Below are 11,241 nucleotides of genomic sequence, written 5' to 3'. Positions count from 1 at the left end.
ATACACCATTTTTATTTTTTGATTACATGACATTATATGAGTTCAGAATGATATTTAAGTTCAAAATGCCACTAGAAGCACCCGTCACATTCCAATTCGGACATATACACCCAAAAATGATTTCACTAGAAATACAATACAGAGTTTATATGTATACAAACTCACTTCTAAAACATGCAAACACGCACAAAACATGGACAAAAATAGACGAAAACACATGTTAAACCATTCACTAGAAGTATGTAAAACAGCGTAAACGACTTAAACTGTTTCATCAGAACAGTAATATCAAACCTAAATCAAGAACAGTGAAACAGAGAGAGAAGTACGACGATAATGCTTTGTTTTCGAAATGAGAAATAGAAATCTGAAAAATCTAGAAGAACATTGAAGCAGTACCTTTAATAATGTTTTTTCATTCTTTTTTGTGTTTTTTGATGGAGATTTGGATGTTTTCTTCTTGATTTCTTCTAGTTTTCGCGAGGAGTTTGACAGTTTCTTCACAATTGCAGTTGGTTTCGAACATGGCTTGAATCTCGAGGGTTGAGGTTTTAATTGAGGATGAAGAGGAAGAGTAATGGTGAGTAGCACGCTTTCGAAACATGAAACGGTTGAGTAACGCGCGTGTATCTATGCTCAAGTGTGGGAAATTTTAATGCGCGTGTGTTTTGTTGGACTTGGATCAACTTGTAGAACTTATAAGCTAAAAAATCTTGTATGTATAGCATAGTTAATAAATTTTTTTGCTGTTAATATGGTCATAAAAAAGGTTATCTGAATTAAATCTTAAAACAATACGAAATTTTGTTAAACCACGTGTCTTTGAATACCCTGGCAGTTTCACCATGAGTTCCAAGCTCTAACAAATGTGGGCGACTATTATACAATTCCACTGTAATTACTGTTGAATCTTGATCAACATCTTCTCTATAATAATTTTTTCTATATATCAATAAAATAGTTGCCAGTATATTTTAAGGATTTGAAAAACAATGTGAATACTAAATATCTAAACCCACTCACAAGCTTGTATTGTATCACAATTTTGAAACCAATGATATGGTAAGCAAAGGAGGCCCATTTAGGCCCAGTTGGAGCCCACAGGAGGGGGGTATAAGTGGCGTGCGCGTGGAGCTTCATCTCTTCATTATAAAAAAAACCTATCATCCTTGTCGTCGTCGATGATCATAACAATAATCATACATTGTTGGAAGGCTTTTGATGAACGCCGCTGGCTTAGTAACTGTCTCTGATTATTTCGTTATAAGTAATGAGATCTGAGGGCATTTTCTATCTCTTGTTTTCTATGACAAACCCTTTTTTTGGCTTTTTGTTTCCGAAATAATATTGATTGACGCATGCAGCGACAGCTTATCTACCTTTACTTTCACTGCATTATTGATCCAAATGCGCAAACTATAATTTTATGATGTATTGATTAAATTATTTATTATTATTTTGGTATTAGGATATTTGAACCGTATGGTTTCATGTAATATAAATGGGGGTTCTTGACCGTGATGCAATTCCAAGTAGCTCTGGTTTTGTTTGCATTTGCCTCATCGTTCAATCAATGACCACCAATAGTTTGATGGTTAAACTTCTGTGTCCCAAGTAGCATAGGACTATGTGAGGGTTTTTCTGTGGTTTTATATGATGCTCTTATTTTCTTAGATTACTGAGAACTGAAATTTCCTTTTTTTAGTTCTTTCAACTGAAATTTGTGGCAATTTTTTTTGTACTGCCCAATGATGAAAGGAAAACACTGTTGAAATGCTACAAGGTTTTGTCCATAACCGGAGCAGCACCATCTCTCTCTCTCTCTCTGTGTGTATGTGCTTGTTTATTTGTTGTGTGTGCTTGTTTATCTTCCATATGGTGCTTGAAGGTTGTGAATGAAACCAGCTGCAAAAGCTGTAGATGATTTGTCATTTGTAGTTAACCATGGAACCCGAGGGCTCTGTATTCACTTTTTTATGGCTAAGTTGCTACATAAAAATTGATTTCCTTTTTTGTTGTCATTATGCAAGTTGTTTATGTTTCGCTGTAGTATTGGATTTGGGATGAGAAATTCTGTATCCTGCCCAATGATGGAACACATTTTATAATGAGCGGTTGCACTGATTTGTTCATAACTGGATGTGCACCACCACATCTTCACCATCACCATCACCATCACCATCATCCTCAGTCTCAGTCTCAGTCTCAGTCTCATCGCAACCTTCTACTCTCTTTCTCTCTGTCATTCTCTTTCTATGTGTGTGTGTGTAAATGGTGCACGGAGATGTGGATAAAGCATGCTGCGAACGCATTATATGAATTTCATGTAGCTATGAGATCTGAGGGCATCTGTAGGTTCAAAATATTTTCCTTCAAATAGCCTTTGTAGAAAAAATTTTTCATGTATGTGTGAAGTGCTTGGATAAATGATAGTGTAAACAAGCTTGGATTACTATTGAGTACTTCAGTTGCATATTCTATAGTTTTAGTTTGCTGCTTCTTTTTTGTGCAGGTTAGTATAAATATGTTTCTGCTGTGTTATTCTCTTTGTTGCAGGTTGAGCAACATCCAAATTCCAGAATGGATCCTTTTATATGTGTTTTACAAAATGTAAACGCTATATTTTGCTGTCATCTGAGCCTTTTTTATGTGCCTAGTGATGAATGCTTATTGTAAGCTGGAACTTTGAACATAATTCAAAGCCTTTTCATCCCTTCTGCCTTTTTTCCCCACTGCCATCTTGCAAAGTATGCTGCTGCTGCTGCTGCTGTTGCTAGTACTACTACTACATTCTTCTTCTTCTTCCTCTTCTATGGCAGTTGTTGTTGTTGCAATCTTCTTCTTCCTCTTCCTCCTCCTCCTCCTCCTTTTGTTGCTTTTTCTCTTATTATTATTATTGTTATTAGATAATGAGAAATGACAGTGGGAAAAAGATGGTGGAGGCAGGCTGTGATGACTGCCTTAATGGATGTTGACAATATCTGAGGGCACTGTTGGTGTTCATGGTTCTTTTATTTTTTAAAAAAATTATATTTTTCCTCGTCCGATATATTTATAGGCTCAAAGACGACTATGGTTCATGATAATGCCCAATGATGCACATGTCAAAAATATATTGAGACAGTTATGCTGTGATTAAAAGTTCATCACTTTCCTTCCCCTATCTCTCTTCCTTTCTATATCTCTCTCTCAAATGCATACACACACACACGCACTAAATTTGGTGTTGGTGTTAGTGCTTGCGACGATGATGATGACGACGATGATGAAAACTCTTATTGTGGAAGGATTTTGATGAACTTCACTGGCTTAGTAACTGCCTTTGATTATTTATATATACTATGAGATCTGAGGGCATTTTTCTCTCTAGTTTTTACTCATACATTTTTCTTAGAAATTTTTTTGTTCTACATGAATATTTGATCCATATAAATATACAATTCTGAGCTGCTTTGGTTCTGTTTGCGGTTGCCTGCTGCATAGTTCAATGACTATATGAGGTGGTTTATGTGGCTTATTATGATTTTTAGGGTACTTGAATTTTCGTTTACTTACCTTAGTGGCTTAAACTTATTATCATTTTACCGTGAATTTTTTATGTAAAACTTTTTTGAACTAGATGACTGATGACTGAAAATTTGTGCTTTAACTCTGAGATGAAATAGTGTAACCGATAGCAAATTAATTGTTTTAAACTTTTGCCCGATGATGGAGAAAACCACTATTGAATGTCTACATGGTGTTGTTCATAACTCGAGCTGCATAATTCTCTCCTTCTCTCTCTCAGTTACTTGTTTACTCTGTGTGTGCGTAGATTGATAGATTGATAGATAGATAAATATATTGTATCTCTTCCAATGGTGCTTGAAGGCTGTGAATCAAAACCGCTGCAATAGTTGTAGATGAATAATGAATTTTAATTAACTATGAACCTGAGGGCTCTGGATACCCTTTTACTGTCTAAGTATCTTCGTGATTTGATTTTTGGTGCTCTTTTTTCTATAAGTTTTGGTGCTTCTACATGCATTATAATTAATAATTCTCTACCCTGCCCAATGATGGAGGAAATTGACTAATGAGCGGCTGCACAGCTTAATTCATAACCGGATGTATCTCCACTGCCACCTCTATCATCATCATCATCATCATCATCATCATCATCATGACTATCTTCTACCCTCTCTCACACACACACACACACACACACTCTCTCTCTCTCTCTCTCTTTCTCTCTGCTTCTGTCTATGTGGGTGGATGTGTAAATGGTGCACGAAGGATGTGAATAAAGCTAGCTGCAAAAGCCGTAGATGAATGTCATTTAGCTATGAGATCTGAGGGCATCTCTGGGTTCAAAATCTTCTTCCTTCAAGGAGCATTGGTAAACTTAATTTTTCATTATAGCAGATGACAAGTAAGTGGTGTTTCTGCTTGATGCATTGTTCTGTTTCATTTTTGGATTTGGTGTGATGCATATTTTATAGTATTTTTGACTCTAGTGATGGTGATTGCAAGAGGCTTTTGCCTATGACCATATGTGATATTCCTATACCATCAAAATTTAATAATGATGATGCTTATTGCTCACTAGAGCATTTAACAGGATTCAAAGCCACGCCATTCCTTCTGCCTTTGTCACCCACTGTTAATAACAACAACAACAACAACAACAACTATTATTATTATTATTATTTTGGTGAAAATTGCTATTATTTTGATTTATTATTTTAGACATTGATTGTTGTGAATCTTTGTTTTATCTTCCCCATCTATGTTTATACATGCTTAATCTCTGAGCTGTAACTGTATCAAAAGTTAATTTATTACTTGTCCTTGTAATAATATTATCAAGCGATAGATTCATTGATAACGTCCAGAATCACTAGAGAAGAAACTACACTTGATAATTGCTACTATATTTATAACAAATATTGGAACTGAAAGTTTATGCCCAATGATGTTTAGTGTTTAACACAAAATGTATCGAGACAGTTATGCTGTGGTATTCAGTTCAACACTTGCCTTCCATCATCTCTCTTTCTCTCACTATCTCTCCTCTCTCTCTAATGCATACATATAGACACTCAAATGTTGGTGGCCGTGGTGGTTGCAGTTGAAACGGTGATGTCAAAGATGACAACGATCAGAATCTTGTTGGTAGGCTTTTGCTGCACACCACTGGCTTAGTAGCTGTCTATGATCATTAAAATTTTGTAAGCCATGAGATCTGTGTGCACTCTACATTTTTTCCCTCTTATACTTGGAATTTTACGTGACACGGTTTATTTGGTTTTGATATGATGCTGTGAGTTAAATATTGCTTTGGTTATCTTAGTGGCTTAAATTATTAGTGTTTAACTTTGATGATGCATCAAAACCAAGAAAATTTAAATTTAACGGCTAAACTGAAACATTGCCCAATGATGGAACAAACACTACTGAAAGGTCACATGATGGTTTTGTTCATAACTGGAGCCTGCACCACTCTCTCTTTCTCTCACTCAGTCACTTAATCCCATTCTCTGTTGTGTGTGTGCGCGCTCATATGCCGCACGTGTGTATAAATATATATATATATGAATTATTATGTATCTTCCAGATGGTGCGTGAAGGCTGTGAATGAAACTGGTGGGAAAAAGCTGTAGTTTATTTGTAGTTAAGTATTAAACCTGAGGGCTGTGTATTCACTTTTTCTGGTTAAGTGGCTGTATAATCGAGGTTCTTTTTTGTTAGCTATCCCTGTATGTTATTGATTTCATTTCTTGTTACTTTGCAAGGACATTGTATATTATTATTATTATTGTTGTTGTTGTTGTTGTTGTTGAGTTTCGAAAGTGATGTGCATGCCTATCCTTCTATTTTACGCTTCATTTTTGTTCCAGTGACAGAACAAACAACTGACTATTGAATGGTTTCATGGCTTTGTTTATAACTGGATGTGAACAACCACCTTCTTTGTCTGCATCGTCATCACGATCCTCTCTGCTGGTTGTAAATTGTGCACAAAGAATGTGGGTAAAGCTTGCTGCAAAAGCTGTATATGAATTTGCTTTTGGCCATGAGATCCGAGGGTGGGTTGTGTTCTATTTTCATCTCACCTCCCCACCACCCCAAAATTAATTGGGTGCAAAATCATTTTCTTTTAAAGAGCCTTCCCGACTCCCGAGAACAGATTATCAGAAAATTGTGCATTGCACTTATGACTCTTATTTTTCTTTACTCTGATCTGATCATCATGGCTGGATGCTTTATTTTGTTCCTTGTTTGGAACTGCTCATTTGCATAGTTATTAGTTCTTTTTTTGCCATGGCCTTATGCTTATACCGTCAATATTCCATAACATTAGCTTGTTTATCTAATATGCTTATACCACATTTGTGAATTGGTGATTTATGTTGCGTTGATGCTTAAATAAGCAATACTTTCAAACTTGGACTGAGTAATTCGGATGCATCAGCTATAGTTTCAGTTTGATTAGGTGTTTATAGGTGAGTATATCTACACGACTACACGTGTCTCATTTATTTGTTCTTCTAAAAACCTAAAAGCTATATTTTGTCCAGATCATTTGGTGCATCTTTTAAGTAACAAAATTTTCCAACATTTTACCCGATGTCATAACCACTTTTTGATGTGCCCAGTGATGTAATATTTCGACATGATGCAAAGCCTCTCCAGCCCTTTCCTCTCTTCCAACTTCCATCATTAAGTAAGCTGCTGCTGTTGTTGTGTTGTTCGTCTTCTTCTTCTTCTTCTCCTTCTCCTATTCCATCCTCTTCACTGTTACTGCAACTTGCTATTGTTATTATTAGTACTCTTATTATAATTATTATTATTATTCTTGGCATCACAACTGGCAGTGGATAGAGATGGTGGAGGCTGGGGTGCTGTGTTCACCCACCGTGATGGATGTTGAGAGGCTTTTATGGATATTGGCATAGTGCTAGTCACTGAAATCTGAGGGCACTCCTAGCATTCTCATTTAAAATAATTTTGTTAGCTTGTTATTGTGTCATACTAGTTTTTTTTCAAACTATTACTGTACTAGTTTGCTATTGGTCACATACAACCCAGTGATGGATTTTACTTTCCTTAATGGTGATACATCATTCATGTTCTGTCTCCCTTTGTATGTCATATACCACCTATAGCCATTGAAACCTCTAATTTGACTAAGAAATTTAGGATTGCTTGAGTGCTCATTGTTCATATGTCGTATGATGTCTTCATTCTTCTTTTCTTTATTTATATATTTTTGTCTAAAACTTTCAGCATATGTTGTGTTTTTGTTTGCTTATTTAGCTTCAAAAAGATCAAATGATTGAATTTTGCTGAAGGAACATTTGACCAAAAAGAAGTGCTTTATTCCCTAAGTAGTAAATGATTCTTGTGTAATTACTTGTACCTGCGCTTCATATGTTGTTTTGGTTTTCCAAAACATAGGAAAATAATTCTCGGTTTAAGTTTTTCAACTTCTAACTATCAGATTAAGGGCCTGTTTAGGAAACTCTAGAAGTAGCTTTTTTTAACTTTTGACTTATGAAAAGTAGTAGTATTAATGTCGGGTGCAATTTTCAAAATCAAATTGCAACTTTCTAAGAAGCTATTTTGGAGCTTATAGAGAAGTTAAAAAAAATGACTTCTCTTATAATACTTCTACTTTTCATTACATTTCTTTAAAATGAGCACTTTTAGAGTTAAAAATCCAAACACAAAATAACTTATTTATAAGTTACTTTTAACAGAGTCATTTATTATTTAAGTTATTTTATCAAAAGGAGCTTAATTAAGTTAGTTATCCAAACTGAGCCTAAGTTTTGATTATCTACTTATCCTCTTATTTTGCACTTGATTAACCTGTACTATATTAGGAACTTTTATAGAAACCAGGATAAAAAATTTACACGTGTTTGGATCAGTTTTTTTCTTTTTGTATCTGTTGTATTTTCATGTTTTTATTTACTTTGTTCCTGTGAACAATTTATGTCATCTGTGACGTTTTGGTGTCTTCGTTGAGTGCTTCAAATCCTGGAATCTTTCAAAGGGTCAAGGGTCAAGGATGCTTGGTTCCAAGGGATGGTGAATTTGCATCATCATGTCTTGTTTTGAACTGTGTGGCTGAGGAGACCTATGTAGCAGACAAACGAGAAAGGGTCCCACAAATTGAATTCAAACATGCCTTATCCTGTTACCTCCTCTATGTAAAAAGGCATGTTCATGCATTCCTTTCTTTTGACGACCATCATAGACAAGTAAAATGTACAAGGAAATTAAAATATATAGCTTTGATATGTTTGACTAAGTAGATTGTTATGCACAATTGTAATTGATACAACACGTTGCTCCTTGTAATTTCTTGTGTCATTGAATTCTGTTAATATTTACTTGACACTCCTCCTTGATGGATTTGACTTTTCAAAGATGCAAAATTTTAATCAATTAGCCTCGGTAAACCTCTCCTCAAAAGTGTGTTGTTGAAACGGGACACTTAAATTCGCATCTTTATGTGCTTGACTTGAATAATAATTAGTTAAAAATTTTGACGATTCTGCATTTGTTCCTAACCTTTCCCATGTCACCTGTCTGATGAAATAGGCTACACCTCAGCAGTGGCTAATTCTAATGCAATTATTATTCTTAATATTTGGATAGCATTGGATTGAAATGGAATTATTGCTCAACAACGAAGTTCAATTTGGCCATCCCTATGTAGAATGGCATTTGATTTTAAATAAAATAATCTTGGGGTAGTTGCATATGGGGTAGGAACATAACAATTAATGCTTGAATAACTAGAGGCATTCTTGTCAAACTTAATGATTGAAGAGCATGTGTCATGTGACAACATTTTCTTTGGCCATGCGTGAACTTGCCGTATAAAAGAATGCCCAAAACAATATACAACAAATTTGATAATCAATATTTTAAGGGTGCTGATTGAAAGTTTACAACGATAGAACATTATATTGGTGATTTATAAATTATTTGTTAGAAATCTTAAGGCAATGATTAGCATAACTCGAAAAAGAAATATGTTGAAAATAATATAGCCATTATTATTTATTTATCAACAAGAGTATATTACAATAGTCTTGCTGCTATACAAATTTTAAGGAGAAAGAAAGAAAATTTTACATTAAAAGAAACGTTTTGCGGAAAATGAAACAAGCATGTGGCTTTATAATCATTATTAGGACAAGTTGATGCTTAAACTCTAAGTAATATTAGAGTACAATTGTTCCAGAAATGCTTCATGTCTTCATCTGATTAATTTAAGGAATAATGTCTGAAGAGTGAAGAAGATGGATCCTCAGTTTCTAAGTTGAATAAAAGAAAAGAAACTATGGATTGGCATGTCAAGTGTTTTTGTCTTGCATAAGTTTCCAATTAAGTAGATATTGACTTTAACAATAAACTGTGGCTATATATTCATCCTATTTCTTCTTTCAATTAACAAGGTCTTAAAAAAATGGAAGACATACAACAATGCAAGTGGATGGTCAGTCTATAAAAAATGTATCACATGCCTGCGAGATACATCTTTTGAAAAATATATTTAATGATGTGCATTGTAAACACTTAAAATTACTTATTTTTATGTATCATATTTAACATCATTATTTTTATGGGTTTAGTTAATTAACATGTGTCTTAAAGAATACAAGTTAAAGATATAAATTAAAAAATTTGTAAAGAATATAAAATTTAATTTTAGATGTATTTATTATGTAATTCTTAAGGCACATGTTATTAGGCAAGTCTTATTTTTGTTCATCATACGTAACATCATGCAAATATATATTTAAATTTAATTTTGATGCATAGACAGTATAAAATCTTTTACACACTTATGCAATCATATCTATTCTTTTAAATGATTATTCAAGCAGTCAATATGAAAGGTATTTATTTTACTGATATGGTGTTATGTAATTAGATATATATATAAAATTACTTTACACTGAGTGTATCAAAATTAAATTTTATATATTTATTATCATTTATCAATGCAAATAATCAAATATATGAATGAACGTTGGGGTGCGTTATGATTTTATTGAGTAAAATAAGGTTTGCCAGCCATAAGCCAGTGAATCAATGTCTCGTAGTCATTGCCTTGAGAATTGAGATTGTATATATAAGAGTGGCCATAGCTTGTCAATTTGTGCTTAATTAAGTAAAATTATTTTGGAAACCACAATCACATGGCCTATAACTTCATACATTGCTTAAAGAATAAAAGGAACGCATGTAGCTTGTTTAAGCACTAACCTATATATATAAGTACACGAGATTGTTTAAGACTGAGAAAACGGGTTTCCTCATAGTTGTGGGTTACCTTGCCACACATTATATTCATTTCATCCTTTTCTATTAATTACTATAATTATTTTATATTTCCACCATTATTTCTTTTCTTTTTTCTAGAGAACAAATAAATTTGAAGATAAGGTGCCACTCTGCACCAACTAATAGCTTGCTGGAATCTGTAATAGTCAGAGTTGAATGTCCCTCTCATAAAATAAAATTGAATGATGAAACATGCATAATAAATTAATAATCATTAGACAATGAAATTTTCTGATTTTGGGATTGCATTTCACAGCCAGCTCTATGTTTATTGGCTTTCCCTTTTTATGAGAAATTACATAGAGAAAATATATTTGTAACACTTCAAATAATAATATAAACACTTCTATACCATATATATAAGAAAAGCGAGATGGATTTTTTAACATTTAAAAATATATATATATATATACTTCATAGTTCATACCAATGTGCAATACAATTGATCAAAATTAAACCAAAATGAACCAGGAAAAAATTAAAGCATTTTATTTCTTATAGTTAAAGCTACACATATGGTGCCAAAATTTAATTAGAGTCTAGTTTAATTTGTCCGCATCGATATCATTCAGTGTTGGTGGACTTAATACGTCATTGAAAGGTACCCCTCATTCAGAACAATATGGTAGATGTTGAAATATCTTGTAGAGCAGTGAGTGAATAATTGTGGATCACTGATTTTCCTTTTTCTTTTTAGACAAATATTCAATACAAAGTAGTGTATATTGTATGGTACTATGGTATTGTTAACATCCACTTATATAGGTGTATAATGTATCTTATATTACTTTGCCCAAACAAGATTATAGGCACTCCTAATTAATTAACTTTTTGGAATGTAGTGATACATTATTTTGAAACATATCAATAATAATTTACATTTATATTTATAAG

The 11,241-nt window shown here is 33.4% G+C and overlaps 2 long non-coding RNA genes across 2 annotated transcripts; one reads left to right on the top strand and one right to left on the bottom strand.

The window, feature by feature from the left end:
* LOC110266332 lies at positions 1,834-6,711 on the top strand. Its single transcript, XR_002353591.1, has 2 exons — positions 1,834-5,097; positions 5,145-6,711. It is a non-coding gene; the product is annotated as an uncharacterized LOC110266332 (long non-coding RNA).
* On the bottom strand, positions 3,233-7,598 carry LOC110266331. Its single transcript, XR_002353590.1, has 2 exons — positions 5,900-7,598; positions 3,233-5,690 (listed from the first exon to the last, which is right to left on the bottom strand). It is a non-coding gene; the product is annotated as an uncharacterized LOC110266331 (long non-coding RNA).

Source organism: Arachis ipaensis, chromosome B09, assembly GCF_000816755.2.
Source record: "Arachis ipaensis cultivar K30076 chromosome B09, Araip1.1, whole genome shotgun sequence".
In the NCBI taxonomy this organism is placed as follows: Eukaryota; Viridiplantae; Streptophyta; class Magnoliopsida; order Fabales; family Fabaceae; genus Arachis; species Arachis ipaensis.
The sequence above is the reverse complement of the archived record's forward strand: the minus strand, read 5'-3'. Positions and strand labels throughout refer to the sequence as shown.